This window comes from Scyliorhinus torazame, chromosome 6 (assembly GCF_047496885.1).
Source record: "Scyliorhinus torazame isolate Kashiwa2021f chromosome 6, sScyTor2.1, whole genome shotgun sequence".
NCBI classification, from domain to species: Eukaryota; Metazoa; Chordata; class Chondrichthyes; order Carcharhiniformes; family Scyliorhinidae; genus Scyliorhinus; species Scyliorhinus torazame.
In genome coordinates, this window is record NC_092712.1 from 199,072,100 (window position 1) to 199,093,516 (window position 21,417).

General features: G+C 50.4%; 1 protein-coding gene across 5 annotated transcripts in view; it reads right to left on the minus strand.

Moving 5' to 3' along the window:
- cdk6 (cyclin dependent kinase 6) overlaps positions 1 to 21,417 on the minus strand; it is a 387,685-nt gene that overhangs the window by 81,438 nt on the left and 284,830 nt on the right. The gene's annotated exons all lie outside the window — the stretch shown is intronic.

Genomic DNA, 21,417 nt, shown 5'->3' on the forward strand with positions numbered 1-21,417 from the left:
TGCCAGGGAGGCGGCGGAGGCTGCCACAGAGGAGTGTGATGCAGGGAGGCAGGTGGCAGCCGCCCAGGCTGGAGGGCCACCCGCACGACAGGACGAGGAATAGGAGGTGGTGGTGGTCCCACGGCGACGGAGACACCCGATGAGAACCCCGTGTGTACCGGCCCCGCTCGTCGTACCAGGACCTCACAGACCGGGCATGCAGGAGGGGACTCTGGATGAGCCGGGAAACCGTCGCCCATATCTGCCACCTGATGGTACACCTGGCACCGCGTGGCACTGGGGGAGGACACCCTCTCCCCGTGGCCGTCAAGGTTACGGTGACCCTGAACCTTTATACCATGGGGTCATTCCAGGCGCCGAGTGGGGACCTGTTCGGCATCTTGCAGGCATCGGTGCACCGGTGCATCCGTGCAGTGACGGGCGCCCTGTATGCCATTGCGGACCGCTACATCCAGTTTCCTGTGCACCGGGCCAGCCAGGATGCCCGGGCAGTGGGCTTCGCTGCCATGGCCAGGATACCCATGGTCCAGGAGGCGATCGATGGGATGCACGTCGCCGTGCGGCCACCTGCGGATAACAGGGCCTTGTTCACGAATAGGAAGGGGACCTATTCCATGAACGTGCAGGTTGTCTGTGACTACCGCATGAGGATCCTGCATGTCAGCGCCCGGTACCCGGGCAGTGTACACGACTCATTCGTGTTGGCGCAATCGTTCATCCCCACCATGTTCGAGGGATGCCCCCCCCCGGCTGAGGGGCTGGTTGCTGGGTGACAGGGGTTACCCGTTGCGGTCGTGGCTGATGACGCCTATATGGAGGCCACAGACTGACGCGGAGAACGGCTACAACAATGCCCATGCAGCGACCAGGGGTGTGATAGAGAGGTGCTTTGGGCTGCTGAAGATGCTTTTCAGGCATCTGAAAAGGGTCGGCCGCATCGTTTGGTCTGTTGCGTCCTGCACAACATAGCCCAGCAGAGGGGCGATGTGCTGCAGGCAGAGGAGGGGGAAGGGGAGGAGCAGCAAAACCAGGCGCAGACCTCCCCAGTTGAGGAGGATGGTGGCAATGGTCAGGACAGACGGGCTGGACAGGATGGGAGGCTGCCCACCATTACCGGCTGGGCCAGCGGGCACGGGACAGGCTGACAGCCGCCCGGTTCACGGGCTAGGGGGGCGTGGGAATCACCGAGTATGGGCACAGACTGCACACCACGACACCAGCCCACCACCCTCACCCCACCCACCCACCACCAACCACCCTCACCCCACCCACCCACTGCCAACCTCCCTCACCCCACCCACCCCACACCAACCACCCGCATCCCACCGCATGCACGCCACCCCTCCAATGCACATCCACCTGCGGCACAACGGGCCGGGCTCACACGTTCGCCGGTGGAAGCGTGTCTATCGCAGACCATGGAGGATGATGACAACTCGCTCTGCGATGAGCTCCGGGCTCTACATCGTTGGACAATGTCTGACCCATGACCACAGTACCACCCTCCACCCGGACCGTCCCTGCATGCGGCCGTGACACTGCAGCGCACGGTCCCGTCATCTGCCCGGGGGGATGGCAAGGGCGACCCGGTGGGAGGGGGGGCACACTCACCTGAGGCCGACGTTCTATCAGTCCTCACACACACACTGGCGCTCACCTCACACCATACCCTGCACGCATCGGACAGAGCACAAAGACATCTTCTGTAGGTGTGAAGTTGATTTTAATAACAAACATTTCATACACGTGCCCTAGCCCCAGAACTAATCTGTGCCCTGCACCCGTGCCAACTTACTCAGTGTCTAATTTTTGGCCCTATGACTACGTCTAGGTGGTTCCCCAGACGGTGCAGCAAAACTGAAGGTGGACTCCTTAGATTCCTGCCCTGTGACTAAGGACCCCTTTGGCGGCCTTTCCTGGGGTGGCACGGCCTAGATGGGCCAGGCTGCAGCTCGGGCGACTGGGGTGGCGAGCTGCCAGCCTGTCCTGCCCATTGCCCACTAGATGCACCTAGGATGGAAGGGGGAGTGGGGGGGGGGCGGGAGAGTCAGAGGTGTCTCGGTGTTCCGGGACCTCCCATACAGGGGGACCCGGAACGGGCCCCAGCACCTCCTCCTCCCTCGGGATGCCCGATGGCCCCTGGGCCCGGGCCTCTACATAGGTCGGGGATGCGAACGGACCGGGCACCCGACGCCCCCCCGACACCTGGTGCTGCCAGTCCTGGAGGCCCGTGCTGGTATCGACAAGGGTCTGCAAGTTTGCAGCCATGGAGCTCAGGGAGTTGTCCATCCCTGTCTGTGTCTGGGCGACACCGGCCAGCACCTGGGCAATGGCGCCGATGCCCTCAACGATGGCCTGCAGAGACTGGGCCATTGCCTGCAGAGACTGGGCCATTGCCTGCAGAGACTGGGCCATTGCCTGCTGAAATTGGCCATGACGTTGAGCTCCTCTGCAATCTGCTGATGGCTCTGGCTCATGGCTGACTGTGAGAGAGCAGCCATGTCCTGGGCAATGGACGGCGCCTGCATGGAACGCCCCACACCTTGCATACTGCGACCCATGTCTGACACCGTCGTACCCATTGCTCCACCGCGGATGCCACGCGTGCGGTGTCAGCCTGGGTGGCACGCATGACCGGCGCCACTCCCTGATCCTGCACATGGGTGGACTCCTCCACCTGCCTCTGCAGCTGCCGCAAGACGGCCGTCACCCCCTTCGCCGTCCTTTGGTCCGTGACTGCATCAGGTCTATGGGTGGGTGTGGTATCTTCAGGAACCCAGGACCCGTCTGGGCAGCAGATGGTTGCCTGCGCCGGGCTACCCTCCAACCGCCCTGCCCCTCGGCTGCTCCTGCCTCCAGCTGCTGTACCGGGACGGCGGTGTTGTGCGCACCAGTTAGTGTCCCAGATGCCTCATCGCTAAAGTGTGCAACCGAGGTGAGTGTCTCTGCGATGGTGGAGGGTGTAGGAGATAGCAGTGGCGTAATGGCATGTTCCTCATCCGACCCGAAGTCCGGAGTCCCCTGGAGTGGTGATTCCTGTCCATCCGTCCCCTGTGTGTGGGTGTCGTGTGCGTCAGTGACCTGGGCGTCGGGTCCTGGGCGTCGGTGTCCTGTGCGTCGGTGTCCTGTGTGTTAGGGTCCTGTGTGTCAGTGTCCTGTGCGTCAGTGTCCTGGGGATCAGTGTCCTGTGCGTCAGTGTCCTGGGGATCAGTGTCCTGTGCGTCAGTGTCCTGTGCGTCAGTGTCCTGGGCGTCAGTGCCCTGGGCGTCAGTGCCCTGGGGATCAGTGCCCTGGGGATCAGTGTCCTGTTTGTTAGGGTCCTGTGCGTCAGTGTCCTGGGCGTCAGTGTCCTGGGCGTCAGTGTCCTGGGCGTCAGTGTCCTGGGCGTCAGTGTCCTGGGCGTCAGTGTCCTGGGCGTCAGTGCCCTGGGGATCAGTGTCCTGTTTGTTAGGGTCCTGTGTGTCAGTGTCCTGTGCGTCAGTGTCCTGGGCGTCAGTGTCCTGGGTCGGCTGCGACGGGGGCCTGTTGCTGTGGCTGCCCTCCTCGTCGCTGGGTGTGGCCCGCCGGCGTCGCCGCACTCGCACTAGATGTGGGCGGCGTCCGCCTGGTGCTCCGGGTCTGTCCCTGGCTCGTGGCCGCCCTGGAACATCCTGGGGGCGGCATATGCCTGATGGGCCGGGTCTTTCCCACCTTCCCCCATATTCCCCCCTGCCCCCATATCCCTCCTCCCCCATATCCCCCCTTCCCCCATATCCCCCATACAGTCTCAACCTTCTTTGCACAGCCCTCCTTCCACATTGTCCCCCTCATCTTTGGCAGGCTACCTCGCCTCATGGATTCACCTTGCACTCCACCCCACTTCAAACTTCGGACCTTTGTTGCAATGGCTTCATGAGTCCCACAGCACAGTCCTGTCCAGATAACACTGATGTGTAGCACCAGGCACACGGAAACCCCAGTGCTCCCCAACTCCCTGGGTGTGATCCACTGACTGCGTTGCACTCTCGCTCGAGTGCTGTGTGGCTGGTGAATCCATTGAGAGGCCTATCGTGGGCCTTCCAGCAACCTTCACGCCTCACGGGATTCAGCCAAGTCCTGTGAGGCATCAGAATCTGACGCATGCAAAAGGGGTGGGACCAAACGGTGTGCGCCGAAGTCTGTTTAAAACCGACTCCGGCAAACTTACTGATAGCTGCTGGCCTCGCTAGTGAGGCCACAGCCGGGCGTCAATCAGCATTGGTCCACACAAACGTGGACGATTTTTTCGGGCCTCGGATATGGCGTCCCGATCTCTCGCTATAACGGTGAGTTCCGGCGAGCGGAGCTCCCCATTATAAAAAATGGGGCTATGTGCAGCCTAGGCCGCGCGTTCCCCATTCAGCCTCTTATTCAAAGCGAGTCGCGTGGAATAGCCATGTGTTTCTTGGCACTGCAAGTGCCGGGAAATACGGCAGTAAACGTGCTCGCTCGGAGACTTTGTTCCCTTTTGGGAAGATTGTGTCCCAAGTGTCACATGGATAGCGGCGGGGAACTTGCCGGCAGAGTCGGCGGGAAACTCCCTGAAAAACCCGCAACAAATTCAATGGAAATTTTGAAGGGATGCCTTGTGCATGCCACTCGTCAGCATTCAAGTTTTGGATCCACACAATTTCACGCTGGTGTGACGCAAGATTGGAAAGCGTGACGGGATGCAGAGGGCAGCTGTTTTAATAAGCATTAATGAGATGCAAATGAATAGATATGGCGTTCACTCCATCAGCCAGTAGGAAGACTGACCCACCGATTGCCACGTGATTTTACACTAGCATGTTTGCGACATTTTGGCTCCCACAGATTTCCTCCTCCCTCCTGCCACCAAACTGGCTGCGTGTGGGATGGGAGAATTCTCATTGGAGACTGTTCAGAAAAGGCTCACTATGGTGCTTCCCGGTTTGGAGCGATTGTTTTGTGAGCAAAGGTTAAACAGTTTGGGACTCTACTCCTTGGAATTTATAAGAATGAGAGGTGATAAACAAAGAAAAGTACAGCACAGGAACAGGCCCTTTGGCCCTCCAAGCCTGTGCCGACCATGCTGCCCGTCTAAACTAAAAATCTTCTACACTTCCGGGGTCCGTATCCCTCTATTCCCATCCTATTCATGTATTTGTCAAGATGTCCCTTAAACGTCACTATCGTCCCTGCTTCCACCACCTCTTCCTGCAGCGAGTTCCAGGCACCCACCACCTCTGTGTAAAAAACTTGCCTTGTACATCTCCTCTAAACCTTGCCCCTCGCACCTTAAACCTATGCCCCCTAGTAATTGTCCCCTGTACCCTGGGAAAAAGCCTCTGACTATCCACTCTGTCTATGCCCCTCATAATTTTGTAGACCTCTATCAGGTCGCCCCTCAACCTCCGTCGATCCAGCGAGAACAAACCGAGTTTATTCAACCTCTCATAGCTAATGCCCTCCATACTAGGCAACATCCTGGTAAATCTCTTCTGCACCCTCTCTAAAGCCTCCACATCCTTCTGGTAGTGTGGAGACCAGAATTGAACACTATACTCCAAGTGTGGCCTAACTAAGGTTCTATACAGCTGTAACATGACTTGCCAATTTTTATACTCAATGCCCGGCCAATGAAGGCAAGCATGCCGTATGCCTTCTGGACTACCTTCTCCACCTGTATTGCCCCTTTCAGTGACCTGTGGACCTGTACACCTAGATCTCTCTGACTGTCAATACTCTTAAGGGTTCTACCATTCACTATATATTTCCTACCTGCATTCGACCTTCCAAAATGCATTCCCTCACATTTGTCCGGATTAAATTCCATCTGCCATCTCTCCGCCCAAGTCTCCAAACCATCTAAATCCTGCTGTATCCTATGACAGTCCTTATTGCTATCCGCAATTCCACCAACCTTTGTGTCGTCTGCAAACTTACTAATCAGACTGTGGTGAATGTATAATTACTGATAATTCACCAGTGCACTGTGTTATGTTATTAACCCTGTGGGCTCTACCTATGGGCCATTGTGTGGCTTCACCCACAGGGGATATGTTGGGGCATGTACGGGCTCCGCCCATGGCTCCACCCCCTTTACAGGAAGTATAAGAGCTGCTGACCTGCGGGGCCGCCTTTAGTGTTGTACCGGTCACAGGCAGGCTCAGTTCTAAGCTGATTAAAACCACGGTTTACTTCTCCACGTGTCTTCGAGTGAATTGATGGTCACATCAATTTAATCAGCTTAAAATACTACTCTGGAATCAGCCCTCAAACCTGACAGACTGGAACTCGATTCACAGGCCGCGGAGGCGAAATAATTTTTTTCACATTGGCTTCGATGCTTCAAGGCCTATCTCACCACGTCGTCTACGCCATCCGTCACTGACGAACAGAAGCTGAGCCTCCTCCACGCATGGGTGAGTCATCGCATTTCTGTCCAGCTCGACAAAGCCACTTCCTATACAGAGGCCCTTGCACTACTCGAACGCCTCTATGTGCGGCCTGTGAACGAGGTATACGTGCGACACGTCTTCATCACTCGCCGCCAGCGCCCCGGGGAGTCGCTAGATGATTACCTACGCGACCTCAAAGCCCTCGCACGCAACTGTAACTACCAGGCCATTACGGCCACTCAGCACATGGAGCTCGCCGTCCGAGACGTTTACGTGGCGGGGTTCCGATCGAACTATGTGAGACAGCGCCTGCTCGAAAAAGGGGCCCAGGACCTGGACGACAAGGTAAAACTGGCTACCTCTCTGGAGGCCGCTTTTCAGAGCCTTACTTCGTTCCCGGCCGATCACGCGACCACCCTCGTGGGCCCCCAACCCGAGACTACCCCAGGCCTGTGCCGCGCGGTCGCCCGCCCATCATGGGGGGCTGCCCTGCTATTTTTGCGGCCAGTCCCAACACCCCCGACTGCACTGCCCGGCCCGCAATGCGAACTGCGCAGCTGCGGGCGAAAAGGACACTTCGCTAAGGTCTGCCTGGCCAGGTCTAAGAACTCGAACTCACAGACCCGATCCACAGACTCATAGGCCCGCAGACCCTGCAAAGTGGGAGCGTGTCTGCCGCCTCCGCATAACATGTGCGACTCATGGGGGCCGCCATCTTGGCTATCCTCCCCCACGTGGCCGGCCACGTGCGATCCATGGGGCCCGCCATCTTGGATGCCATCTTTGTCACCGCCCGCCACGCTTGTCCAACGGTGGCCGCCATCTGCTACGCCACTCGACGCGTATGACCTACATGGACAGCCATCGCTGGGCCGCCCCAGCACCTCCGATCACGCCGCCGGCTACCCACACCTCAGCGCGGTCATCCTGGACCAGTCGCGACCTAAGCACCTCCAGAGCTCCATGATGGCCGTCAGGGTAAACGGGTATGAGACACCTTGCCTTTTCAATTCCGGGAGCACCGAGAGCTTCATTCACCTGGACATGGTAAGACGCTGCTCACTCCCAATATTCCCGACACAACAAACCATATCCCTTGCTACTGGGTCGCACTCGGTGCAAATCTGCACTACTGCAACCCTAGCGATACAGGGCGCTGAGTACGCTAATTTTCAACTATATGTGCTCCCAGACCTCTGCGCTCCTCTCCTTTTGGGTCTCGACTTCCAGTGCAACCTCAGGGGCCTAACTCTTAAGTTCGGGGGGCCCCTGCCCCCGCTCACCATATGCAGCCTCGCGACCCTAAAAATCGAGTCCCCCCCCCCTTTTCGCAAACTTCGCCGCCGATTGCAAGCCAGTAGCCACCAGAAGCAGGCGGTATAGCATGCAGGACAGGATGTTCATTAGGTCCGAGGTCCAGCATCTCTTGCGGGAGGGGGTCATAGAGGCCAGCAATAGCCCCTGGAGAGCTCAGGTGGTGGTCGTCAAGACCGGGGAAAAGTTCCAGATGGTGGTTGATTACAGCCAGACCATTAATCGGTTTACGCAACTCGTGCGTACCCCTTCCCCGGATTGCAGACATGGTAAATCAGATCACGCACTACCGCGTGTTCTCCACGGTGGATCTGAAGTCTGCATACCACCAGCTCCCAATCCACCCGGAGGACTGCAACTACACGGCGTGTGAGGCAGACGGCTGCCTTTTCCATTTCCTCCGGGTCCCCTTTGGCGTCACAACCGGGTTTCGGTGTTCCAACGAGTGATGGACCGAATGGTGGACCAGTACGGGCTGCGGGCCACGTTTCCGTACTTGGACAATGTCACCATCTACGGCCATGATCAGCAGAACCACGACGCCAACCTCCACCGATTTCTCCAAACCGCCCAAAATCCGCACAACCAGGTTAGCCATTCTCGGCTACGTCGTGGAAAACGGGGTCCTAGGGCCCGACCCTGACCGTATGCGCCCCCTCCTACAACTCCTTCTCCCTCACTGTCCCAAGGCCCTGAAGAGGTGCCTTGGATTTTTCTGCTATTACGCCCAGTGGGTCCCCCAGTATGCGGACAAAGCCCGCCCACTATTTAAGGCCACCCTCTTTCCACTGGTAGCCGAGGCCCACCAGGCCTTCAACTGCATCAAGGCGGACATCGCCAAAGCTGCGATGCGTGCGGTGGACGAGTCCATCCCCTTCCAGGTGGAGAGCGACGCCTCAGAGGTCGCTCTCGCCGCCATCTTCAACCAAGCAGGCAGACCGGTAGCGTTTTTTTCACGCACCCTCACCACCTCCGAAATTCAACACTCCTCGGTCGAAAAAGAAGCCCAAGCCATCGTGGAAGCCGTGCGGCACTGGAGGCACTACCTTGCTGGTAGGAGGTTTACCCTCGTCACCGACCAACAATCGGTTGCCTTCATGTTTGACAATACGCAGCAGGGCAAGATCAAGAATGATAAGATCTTGAGGTGGAGAATCGAACTCTCCACCTATAACTACGATATAGTATATCGTCCTGGGAAGCTCAACGAGCCCCCAGATACCCTGTCCCGCGGCACATGCGCTAGCGCGCAAGATGACCGACTACGGGCTATCCACGATGACCTCTGCCACCTGGGGGTCACCCGGCTCGCCCATTATATCAAGGCCCGCAACCTGCCCTACTCCACCGAGGAGGTCAGAGCTATAACCAGAGACTGCCAAATCTGTGCGGAGTGTAAACCGCACTTCAATCGACCGGATAAGGCCCACCTGGCAAAGGCATCCCGGCCCTTTGAACGCCTCAGTATCGATTTCAAAGGGCCCCTCCCCTCCAATAACCGCAACACGTACTTCCTTAACATCATAGATGAGTTCTCCCGCTTCCCGTTTGCCATCTCCTGCCCTGATATGACCACCCCCACTGTCATTAAAGCCCTACGTAGTGTTTTCACCCTGTTTGGCTTCCCCAATTATGTCTACAGCGACAGGGGCTCGTTGTTCATAAGCGACGAACTGCGTCAGTACCTGCTCAGTAAGGGCATCACCTCGAGCAGGACTACCAGTTATAACCCCAGGGGAAACGGGCAGGTGGAGAGGGAGAACGCGACGGTCTGGAAGACTGTCCTACTGACCCTGCGGTCCAGGAATCTCCCAGTTTCCCACTGGCAGGAGGTCCTCCCCGATGCGCTCCACTCTATTAGGTTCCTCCTTTGCATGGCCACAAACCAGACTCCTCATGACCGTTTGTTTGTTTTCCCTAGTGGAGCTACCTCAGCGGCCTCGCACCATCCTGGCTGATGACACCAGGTCCAGTCCTCCTCCGAAAACATGTTCGGAGTCATAAGACCGACCCCCTGGTAGAGAGGGTCCAGCTCCTGCACTCCAACCCACACTATGCGTACGTCGAATACCCCGATGGCCGGCAAGATACCGTCTCCCTCCGGGACCTGGCACCCGCAGGCTCCAACACCACTCCCCCTACTGTATCCCCCACACTATGTCCCATCCAACCTCCCATGTTCAGCGCCCCCACCCCTATGTGGTTCCCGCGCTCCCTCCCACCCGCCGCACCGGTCCACAGGAATAGCCGCTCCCGGAGTCCACGTCTGTGCCTTCTCCGGACCCACTTCCACAGCCACCCGAAGTGGCTGCAACACCAGTGCTTCGGCGGTCGCAACGTTCGATCCGGGCACCGGACCGACTGAATCTATGAGCCCGTCACCCCCGCCGGACTTCATTTTTTACACAGGGGGTGAATGTGGTGAATGTATAATTACTGATAATTCACCAGTGTTATTAACCCTGTGGGCTCTACCTATGGGCCATTGTGTGGCTTCACCCACAGGGGATACGTTGGGGCATATACGGGCTCCGCCCATGGCTCCACCCCCGTTACAGGAAGTATAAGAGCTGCGGGGCCGCCTCAGTGTTGTACTGGTCACAGGCAGGCTCAGTTCTAAGCTGATTAAAACCACGGTTTACTTCTCCACGTGTCTTCGAGTGAATTGATGGTCGCATCACAGACCAGTTACATTTTCCTCCAAATCATTTATATATACTACGAACAGCAAAGGTCCCAGCACTGATCCCTGCGGAACACCACTAGTCACAGCCCTCCAATCAGAAAAGCACCCTTCCATTGCTACTCTCTGCCTTCTATGACCTGGCTAGTTCTGTATCCATCTTGCCAGCTCGCCCCTGATCCCGTGTGACTTCACCTTTTGTACCAGTCTGCCATGAGGGAGCTTGTCAAAGGCCTGACTGAAGTCCATATAGACAACATCCACTGCCCTACCTGCATCAATCATCTTTGTGACCTCCTCGAAAAACTCTTATCAAGTTAGTAAAACTCTATCAAGTTAGTAAAACTCTATCAAGTTAGTGATCTCATTGAAACAAATAGGATTCTTAAGGGGTATGAAAGGGTAAATGCTGAGATGTTTCATGGGAAAGTCTAGGACTAGAGGGCATTGTCTCAGAATCATGGGATGCCAATTTAAGACTGAGATGAGGAGGAATTTCTTTTCTCAAAGGAACACCTGTTCCTATTTCTTCTGGTCTTATAGTTATATCAGTCATATACATTTTAGTTATGATTACAGTAACAGCAGATATACAACTCAATCTATTAAATTTCAGGTATTGCTGATATTGGTTTATTCATTATAATATATAAGTTGCTTTTTAAGTGGGGAAGGAATGTAGCGTATACGAGCTGCCCTCTTTGCTGCCCTCCCTGTTGGGAGATGTAAATAATTCAACACTTGCTTGCATTGAGTCCACGTGAGTCTTTTCTAAGTACAGTACACCACGAGAAGCTTAAAGCCACAAAATGCTAAGTTTCTTTGTAGCTATTGAATGTCAGCCCTATTTCTCTAAATATAATTATGCAAGACGAAAACCAAAATAAACTCGTCTCAATATTTGAAAGCTAAAGAAGCACCATCTATATAGAGAATATTTAGAACGTAGGACAGGAGTTGCTCATTCAGCATCTTGATCCTGCTGACAAACCTGCTTTGGTTACGGAGAGAAAAGGTTGGTGTATTGACTTTGTAAGCAAAGAACAAAAATGGTTTGGCAAACATGATGCCCCTTTAACAGTTACATTTCATTTAACTTCACTCTCTAAATTATATAAAATTATTGCTTTAACTCATTAGTAAAGTAAAGAGATGAACTCCTAGTTTATACAAATGGCAAATACAGCACTGTCTGATCATGTAAGAGCATTTCCTTCAAGTCATATTCTCATGCAAAAATATTAATTTTAGTCCCTGAGATAATCAATAGAGTTCAATTCCACAATATGTCTGAAATGCATACTTCTGCATTACTTTACAGGGATTTCTTAGATACTCATTAACCAAGGAAAACTTGAATAAAATTTATATTTGTCAGTTTCAAATTGTGTTTAAACCATTTTTATAAGATTTTAATATATAGGCATTGTGGAGTTCTTAATCTTACAGATCAAAAATAAGTAATAAAGCAAAAAAGAAGTTTAAAAGAACATTTACACTTTTATCATCCTGGATGATCAGCGATGAAGAGGAAATTCTCTGAAATGAAGAAACCAGGGTTATTTTGGTTTGCCAGCTCTTGGGGTTGTCTCAAAAGCATTTCCATGAACTGAGTGAGATGCCCGCAATCACATGCATTTAAGTAAAAATCTAAAACCAGTTACATCACTGCTGTTATTATTCATATTAACCCTTTAGTTCCTTGGAACAAAGAAGGCTGAGGGGTGCCTTAATTGAGGTGCATGAAATTATGAGGGGAAGAGATAGAGTGAACAGGATGAAATTGTTTCCCTTGGTGGAGAATTCTAGAACCAGAGGACAGAGATTCAAGATAAGGACAGAGGGTGTAGAGGGGTCATGAGGAAGAACTCTTTTAGCAGAGGGTAGAGGGTGTCTGGAATTCCCTGCCCGAGTTGGTGGTAAAGGCAGAGACCCTAAATTGCTTTATAAAGCACCTTGACCTGCACCGTAAGTGCTCAAAGCTACAGGGCTATGAACCGGGTGCAAGAAGGTGGGATAGAAGGTGGAATTAGAAAAGGCACCCGAGTGTCCTCAGGCTGGCATGGACAAGATGGGCCGAATGGCTTCCTTCTGTGCTGTAACTTTTCTATGATTCTGTGATTTGCTCCTCTCAAGATGCATATATTGTTTCAGTAGGGCAAAGGTTTAAAGGCCTGCTGTCAACTCCTAAGTGATGGCTCTCAAACATAAATGTTATTCTTTTGTATCAGTTGCTAAAATGCACATGCCTAAGTAACTTTTGAAAGTCTGCAGAGAGCTGGGACAAATAGATCTCTATGGATATCACTGAGTAGATGGATGGCCTTCTAGGGGGAAGGGAAGAGACAGAATCTGTGGTTCACGCTGGAATCAACGAATAAGTAGGAAAACCTTTGAGGCCCTTACTTGGGATTATACTGACAGTCCTTCACTGTTGCACCTAAAAATGACTGCGACCAACATACTCTTTGGGAGATTAATTTAATGCCGTGGGGGACGGGATTAAATGAATGTGACAGGAGGTGAGAAATCAGGATGGAGTAGAAAACTATTAGGTCAAGCAATACAAAATATAATGTGGCTGCAGTCAGAAATAGATGGAGGAGAAAAGCCAGTCAGACTAATAAGGTGTTGGAAAGCATATGTGTTATGTGAGGGATATTACAAATAAGATTGGCAAGCTATAGGTGCAAGTTACCACATGAAGTTATGATAAAATGGCTACAATGGCGAATGGGCATAAACATGTCTAGGAATGAAAACTAAAAATTCCTCGTTACAATGTATTGAGGAGGAGTATACCATATAGACTGAATCTATATAGTCAGAGTTAAGGAAGAGAAACGTAGCTGTTAGAATGCTGGGTATGGATTATGTATTCCAAATACCAAGGAGAAGATTGAGGAACAAATTGGGAGGCAAATTGCAGAGAAATGTAAATATAGCGCACGATCTACTGGTCGCATTGCGCCCGAATGACATTGTGACGCAAATCGCTGGGAGATCGCTCTTCCGGGGTCTACCCGACTCGCCACTCCTTGCAAGACCTAACGAGATGTTGTGAGGGGGGGGGGGGACGGGGACGACACCCTTATAGGCGAGTTAAGGCTTTGGGGGAGGTTTCAGGTGTTGAATCGATGGGTCGAGTGATCGGGTGCCACTTAAAAACGGCATCTCGATCCCTTCCTGCACTGAGGAGTTCCGATAAGCGGAGCTCCTCAATACAGGGAACGGGACTAAGTATGGCCTCGGCGCGACGTTCCCTGCTGAGGCCCCGAATAGAACCAGAGTCCCAGTAGATAGCATGGTGTTTCTCAGCGCTGTGAAACACCTAGCCTAACTGCTCATTACAGGACTCTGTTCCCATTCAATTAGATCAAGCCCATAATGCAGCATGTGTTAGTCGAGGATTTCAATTGCCCTAAAATGGACTGGGGGTGGGAGATCAATATAAAGAGCAAGGAGGGTGAAACATTCTGAAAATGTGTACAAGAAAACTTATAATCCCGTAATGTTTATGCCCTAATAAGGAAAGAAGCAGTGCTGGATCTAGTTTTTGGAAATAAAGTGGAGTTGAGGTTGTATAAGGCTCTGGTCAGACCCCATTTGGAGTACTGTGAGCAGTTTTGCGCCCCAAATCTAAGGAAGGATGTGCTGGATTTGGAGAGGGTACAGAGGAGCTTCACAAGAATGATCCCTGGAATGAAAGACTTATCATATGAGGAGCAGTTAAAAATCTGGGATGTACTCGATGGAGTTTAGGAGGATGAGGGGGGATCTTATTGAAACTTACAGGATACTGAGAGGCCTGAGTAGAGTGGACGTGGAGAGGATGTTTCCACTTGTTGGAGAAACTAGAACCTGAGGACACAGCCTCAGACTAAAGGGACGATCCTTTAAAACAGAGATGAGGAGGAGTTTCTTCAGCCAGTGGGTGGTGAATCTGTGGAACTCTTTGCCGCAGAAGGCTGTGGAGGCCACATCACTGAGTGTCTTTAAGACAGAGATAGATAGGTTCTTGATTAATAAGGGGTTTAGGGGTTATGGGGAGAAGGCAGGAGAATGGGGATGAGAAAATATCAGTCATGATTGAATGGTGGAGCAGACTCGATGGGTCGAGTGGCCTAATTCTGCTCCTATGTCTTATGGGAGAATCAGAAACTGATTTGTGCCTGGCGCAAATCCCATTTCGTGGCTCTCCCGCAATTCTCCCTACATCGTGTGATTTTCCCCTGGCACAATGCGGCCGAAGAATTGCCCCCCTATACACACGTGTTATTGTCATGACATGGGACTGAAAGCCGACACACTGCCTACATCTTTGGCTTTTAAAATAGGTGACTGCAGAGATTATGGGCGGAATATTCATAGAATCCCTACAGTATAGAAAGAGGCCATTTGACCCATCGAGTCTGCAACGACCTTTTGAAAGATCACCCTACCTAGGCCCAATCCCCCACCCTGTAACCTCACCCTAAGGGGCAATTTAGCATGGCTAATCCACCTAACTTGCACGTCTTTGTACCATGGAAGGAAACTGGAGCACCCGGAAGAAACCCATGCAGACACGGGAGAGCGTGCAAACTCCACACAGACATCACCCAGGGTGGGAATTGAACCCAGGTCTCTGGCACTGTGAGGCAGCAGTGCTAACCACTGCTCCACCGTATTCTGGACTTTGGTTCCTGCCATAACAGCAGGACCATTTTTGACTTGGTAACCTGACCTACCGAGGGTGGGATTAGCCGTGGCTCTTTACCCCCAACAACAGCATTGGGGTTCCGCCTCCAGATTGCCCAGCGAATTAGTAAGGGCGGATGCATGACTCATCCAATCAAAGGGAGGATTTCTAATGAAAGGAGCCATAACATGGGTTACAATAGTTCCCAGACCTGGATCTTTGTGGCTGTAGAAACTCCAGGAATGGAGAGGAGGTCTGGGAAGGATGCCACCCACAGCTTTCTCTTATTTAGAGCTTCTGCTTCAGGAACAGAGGGGCTTGATTTTGGCTGCTGCTGGCAGTAAAGTGGTTTCTGCTCTTGCCCTAATTCAGGGGTGCAAGGTGGAGTTGTTTAAACTGCTCCCAAACCAAAGTGGAGGCTGGCAGGAGGGAAGTGTAGCTGAAAGTGAGTGAAGTGCTCGACAGGTGAAATGCCAAGCAGTTGGCAATCACCAGCAATGCAGTTAAAGCACTCTCTGAGAGAAATGCTTTGATCAGTGGCCTTTAAATGGCCATGGCTAGAATACTTCAAGGTAACTGTTCAAGCCTTACCAATGTGTTAGCTTCACTGAATAAACTGTTCCTGCTGTGTACTCGCCTCGGTAACCCTGGCAAGTGACTGAAATGTCGGGATACAGATCCCTTGGCTGGAAAATCCAAAAATAAGGGGCAAACAAATTATTAATTTTTTTTGATTACCTTAATAAGCTACCTCACAAATCGACTGAGGTTTCCCACACATTTTAAATCCGACCCTGCAGAAACCTTGAGGAAGCTGGATGATGTCAGGATCACAACCCAATGTCAGACTCAGGGGATTTAAAGGTAAAGTCTTTAGGTAAAGGGTACTAAAGTAATCAAGGATTACAGCAGGTAAGTAGGGACATGCAGAAATTCAGCATGATCTTGCTGAATAGCAGATTGGGTGCAATGGGCCACATTGCCTACTCCTGCTCAGATTTCTTATGTTCTTAAGACACTGTGGGCCCATCCCATAGCGAGCCTGTTTAGCCGCGAGTTTCCCAGCACTTGCAGTGCCAAGAAACACAACGCTATCAAACGTCACTCGGGTTAGATATGGGTTCTCAGAGGGGAACACGCGGCCGAGGACACACTTAACCTTCTTTTCTGCACCGAGAACTCCGCTTGCCAGAACTCCTCAGTGTAGCGAGAGATCGGGACGGCATTTTAAAATGGTGTCCCAATCTCTGGAGTCCCTGACGCAAAGCCCGACCCCTCCCCTCAGACGCTAACTCATTATGAGGGGGGTCCCCCAGCCCCCCCTACACCCGCGCTGGGCACCCTGGCCCGATTGCCACCACGCAAGAATGGTCTGGTGGCACTGCCAAGGTGCCACTAGCAGTGCCAGAGTACCACCCTGTCCAGTGGACAAGCACTTGGGGGCCTCTGATCCCCTGGGAGAGCTCCACGAGTGTCATTCCATTTGATCCCCATTTAGGGAGACCAGTAGTGAACAATGCTTGTCCAAGGTCTCCGAGGTAAAGGGGACAGATCCCAATGCCTTCGGTGCCTTTTGAAACTGAATATTAAAGTGAGACTAGCTGTCTTGCTCTAATATGCAGATTTGCCAAAAAGTGATCCCGCCCATTGTGGGCGGATTCACATTGCAACGTCTCACGAGATTGCATTAGACCTCGCAAGGCGTAGCGAGCCGGGTAGATCCTGGGAGCGGGGTCTCCCAGATTCGATCGACCACGTTGCACAAGGCACGCTGCCTTTCAGGCACAACGTGGCCATTTGATTGCATACTTAGTGTCCTAGGCCAACCATCCCCAACTGCTTCATCAATTACATTCCCTCCATTGTAAGGTCTGAAGTGGGGAAGTTTGCTCATGATTGCACAATGTTCAGCTCATTCGTGATTCCTCAGACACTGAACCAGTCCCTATGCAACAAGGTCTGGACTCCATTCGGGCTGGGGCTGAGAAGTGACCTGTAACATTCATGCTACACAATGCAATGACCATCTGAGTCATGCGAGAATTAAACCATCTCCACATGACATTCAATGGCATTATCATCGCTGAATCCCCCTCTTTCAACTCTTGGGGGTTATCATGATCAGAAACTGAACTGGACCAGCCATATAAATACTGTAGCTACAAGAGCAGATCAGAGACTAGGAATCTTGTCGAGAGTAACTCACCTCCTGAATCCCGACTCCCCAAAGCCTGTAAGCCATCTACAAGGCTCAAATCAGGAGTGTCATGGAATACTCTCCATTTGCCTGGATAAGTGCAGCTCCAATAACACTCAAGAAGCTTGGCACTATTCAGGACAAAGCAGCCTGCTTGATTGATACCCTAGCCACCATCTTATACAATTATTCCCTTCACAACCAACACATTTGTAGCAGTGTATATCACATACTGCAGCAACTTGCAAAGACCCTTCGGCAAGTTCCCCTCCAAGCCATACACCACCATCCTGACTTAGAACTATTTGTTGTTTCTTCACTGTCACTGGGTCAAAATCTTGGAACTCCTTCCCTAACGCCACTTCAATGAGATCACCTCTCATTCTTTTAAACTCTAGACAATACAGGCCCAGTTTCTTTAATTTTTCCTCAGAGGGCAATCTCACGATCCCTGGTTTAGTCTGGTAAACTTTCATTGCACTACCCCTGTGGCCAGAATATCCTTTCTTAGGTAAGGAGACCAAAAGTGCACACAACTCCAGGTGTGGTCTCAACAAGGTTCACATCCAACCCATTGATATAGATTGTGAATAGCTGGGCACAAGCACTTATCCTTGTGGTACCCCACCAGTCACAGCTTGCCAACCTGAGAATCATCCATTTATCCGTGCCAGAATATTTCCCCTTATAGAACATAGAAAAATACAGCACAGAACAGGCCCTTCGGCCCACGATGTTGTGCCGAACCTGTGTCCTAGATTAATCATAGATTATCATAGAATTTACAGTGCAGAAGGAGGCTATTTGGCTGGAATCGAACCTGGGACCCTGGAGCTGTGAAGCAATTGTGCTATCCACAATGCTACCGTGCTGGCCTTAAGAATAAATCAATCTACACTATATCATTCTACCGTAATCCATGTACCTATCCAATAGCTGCTTGAAGGTCCCTAATGTTTCCGACTCAACTACTTCCATAGGCAGTGCAATCCATGCCCCCACTACTCTCTGGGTAAAGAACCTACCTTTGACATCCCCCCTATATCTTCCACCATTCACCTTAAATTTATGTCCCCTTGTAATGGTTTGTTCCACCCGGGGAAAAAGTCTCCGACTGTCTACTCTATCTATTCCCCTGATCATCTTATAAACCTCTATCAAGTCGCCCCTCATCCTTCTCCGTTCTAATGACAAAAGGCCTAGCACCCTCAACCTTTCCTCATAAGACCTACTCTCCATTTCAGGCAACATCCTGGTAAATCTCCTTTGCACCTTTTCCAAAGCTTCCACATCTTTCCTAAAATGAGGCGACCAGAACTGTACACAGTACTCCAAATGTGGCCTTACCAAGGTTTTGTACAGTCCCATGAGTTTTAATTTGGCTTTCTAACTTCCTACGTGGAACCTTATCGAAAATCTTCTGAAAATCAAAAACACCACATCCACTGGTTCTCCCTCATCAACTCTGCAAGTAGCATCCTCAAAAAACTCAAACAGGTTTGTCAAACATGATTTCGCTTTCATAAATTTATGCTGACTCTGCCCAATTTCACCATTATTTTATAAATACCTAAGTACCAGATCCTTTAGAATAGATTTTAACGGGCAGCACGGTGGCGCAGTGGGTTAGCACTGCTGCCTCACGGCGCCGAGGTCCCAGGTTTGATCCTGGCTCTGGGTCACTGTCCGTGTGGAGTTTGCACATTCTCCCCCTGTCTGCGTGGGTTTCGCCCCCACAACCCAAAGATGTGCAGGCTAGGTGGATTGACCACCCTAAATTGCCCCTTAATTAGAAAAAATGAATTGGGTAGTCTAAATTTACAAAGGAAAAAAAAAGAATAGATTTTAACATTTTCCCTACTTCTGATGTCAGATCTGTAGTTCCCTATTTTCTCTCCCCCTCTTTTCTTAAATAGTGGGGTCACATTTGTTACCTTACAATCTGCAAGCACCAATACAGAAACTATAGAATTTTGAAAGATGATCACCAATGCATCTACCACCTCTGCAGCCACCATCTTCAACATTCTGGGATGCGAATCATCAGATCCAGACGATGAAAATGAAAGAAAATGCTAATCACGAACACTAGTTTATTCAAATTATGTAATTATCCATTGGTCAGATAAGTCCCTTCACTGCAGCATTTACTGTCATCTTCATTTCTAGGTAAAACCACAGATTCTGAATAAGCCGACTGTGCTGTGTTTCTAGGTACATCCGTTGCCTATATATAAAAACCACTCGGAACCACCACAAATAGAAAGGCAGATAGGAGTGTCTGCTTCGTGCTACCTGTGACTCAAAGTTTGTTCATAGAATTATTACTTCACCACTTAAAAGGAGAGGAAGTATCTATTTCAAATATACTTGATGCTTCTCACTAAATGCTGCTTGATTTACTCCCCCCTAATATCAAGGCACAACAACAAGAACATTTTTTTGTCATCAAGAAGATTGGAGATGGAACATTTTGGAGGGGTGGGAACTTTTTGCTGAATGAACCCTGAATGAATTAGAAAATAGTCCACCTAGTGTGAATATTCTTACAACTAATGTCAATGTAATTTTGCATTTTCTGCTTTGCAGTAAAACATACTCAGTAGAACATTAAATTGCAAGTTCATTTAGTTTTGAAATAACCAAAAGGATTAAGGCAATATTTTTCATAACATAAGCTAATAGTCACATCATGTACCTACTTGGGAATCCTGGGGCTGGATTTTACAGCCCTGCCAATACCCCAGGTTTACCTTCTACCAGGCTTCCATAACCTCCTCCTTCTTGGGTTCTGGCTGTAGTCCTAACCAAACCAAGTTGGTGCTACAGAGCTTCTGGCTAACTGGATTGGCTGGCAGCTCTCCAAGATGGGACTTCTTCCACAGATGGAGTGAATGTCTTGCCCTGAGCCAATTAATGCCTTGCCTGTAAAGGGTTAACTCTAATAATAGCTACTGAGCATGTGCATAAGGAGCATGTGATGTCACTCACTGAGAGAACATAAGTGAGGAGCAATTTAGAGAGGAACTGCAGCTATATCCTGATGTTCTATAAACTTGCAAATAATTAGTGATATAAATAAAGGTAGTTTGACTGAAAGACCATTGCCCTAGCAAGATCTCGTCTTTGGTATGAAACCAAGGAATCCCGAGACAAACCCACAATAACAAACTGCTGAGCATAAAATGGCTGCCGAGCAGCAGACCATTTCATGGGTCAGCTCCTGATTGTCACTTATTTTGGGGGCTGGGGATCACAGAAAGTAAAATCCCAGATGCCGGGAATTGAATTCGTAAATAGGAAAATACTTCTTAGAATACACACATTGTGTGTATGTGCACTTTATCATTTTAACGACAGATGCACAGCAAAGTTAAGACAAAAGGAAGGGTGTGAAAATGTTTCTTGACCATTCTAAGTGCTTTATTTGCTTGCTCACTAAATGGCAGTAGATTGTTGTTAATGCAGCGTTACCATAGTCAGACATTTGTGGATAGTCAACAAGTTTGGACGACATTGGGGCAGGGGAAATCCTAAACATGTACTGACCTTCCTAATTGCTGCAGGATGCCTTTGCCTGTATGAATACTGCGATGAATGTAATTGTTATATATATTGCACTTTACATCTGTTGCAGTAATGTTATTAAAAACCTTTTTAAGGTAAATATTTGTTGCAGTAATATTGAAGAACCTAGGTGTGTCTGCTCAAGCTGTAATTAAGGTGTCGTAAGAGCGAGGTAATCATTCATTCCAACTTGCTTACAGATTAAGGGCTAATAAAATAGTGTTTATATTTTGGATGGTTCCATGGGGTATAGATAATCTTAGTGGGATACAGATGATGTACGTCGTGGGAGGAGCCAGGACTGTCTATAGTTTGTAGTTTTGCAAATACTGTTAGGTTGAAGAGGACCTGACAAGACAGAGGTGTACTGGATCTGCTCTTGAATGGGTCTCTTTCTAAAAGGTTTACACAGATAACCAAGTAAACCTATTTTGTTAACTTTATTTATAAGTGACGTTTGAACTGTATTGGATTGCTTGGTTGGAATATTTATAGTGAAGGCTTAGGGCATCAGTTAAAGTTTTTCCTTTTATTTAATAACTGTTTAACTGGGATTTGTAGAACTATTTCTGTGATATTAATGTGGTTAATAACG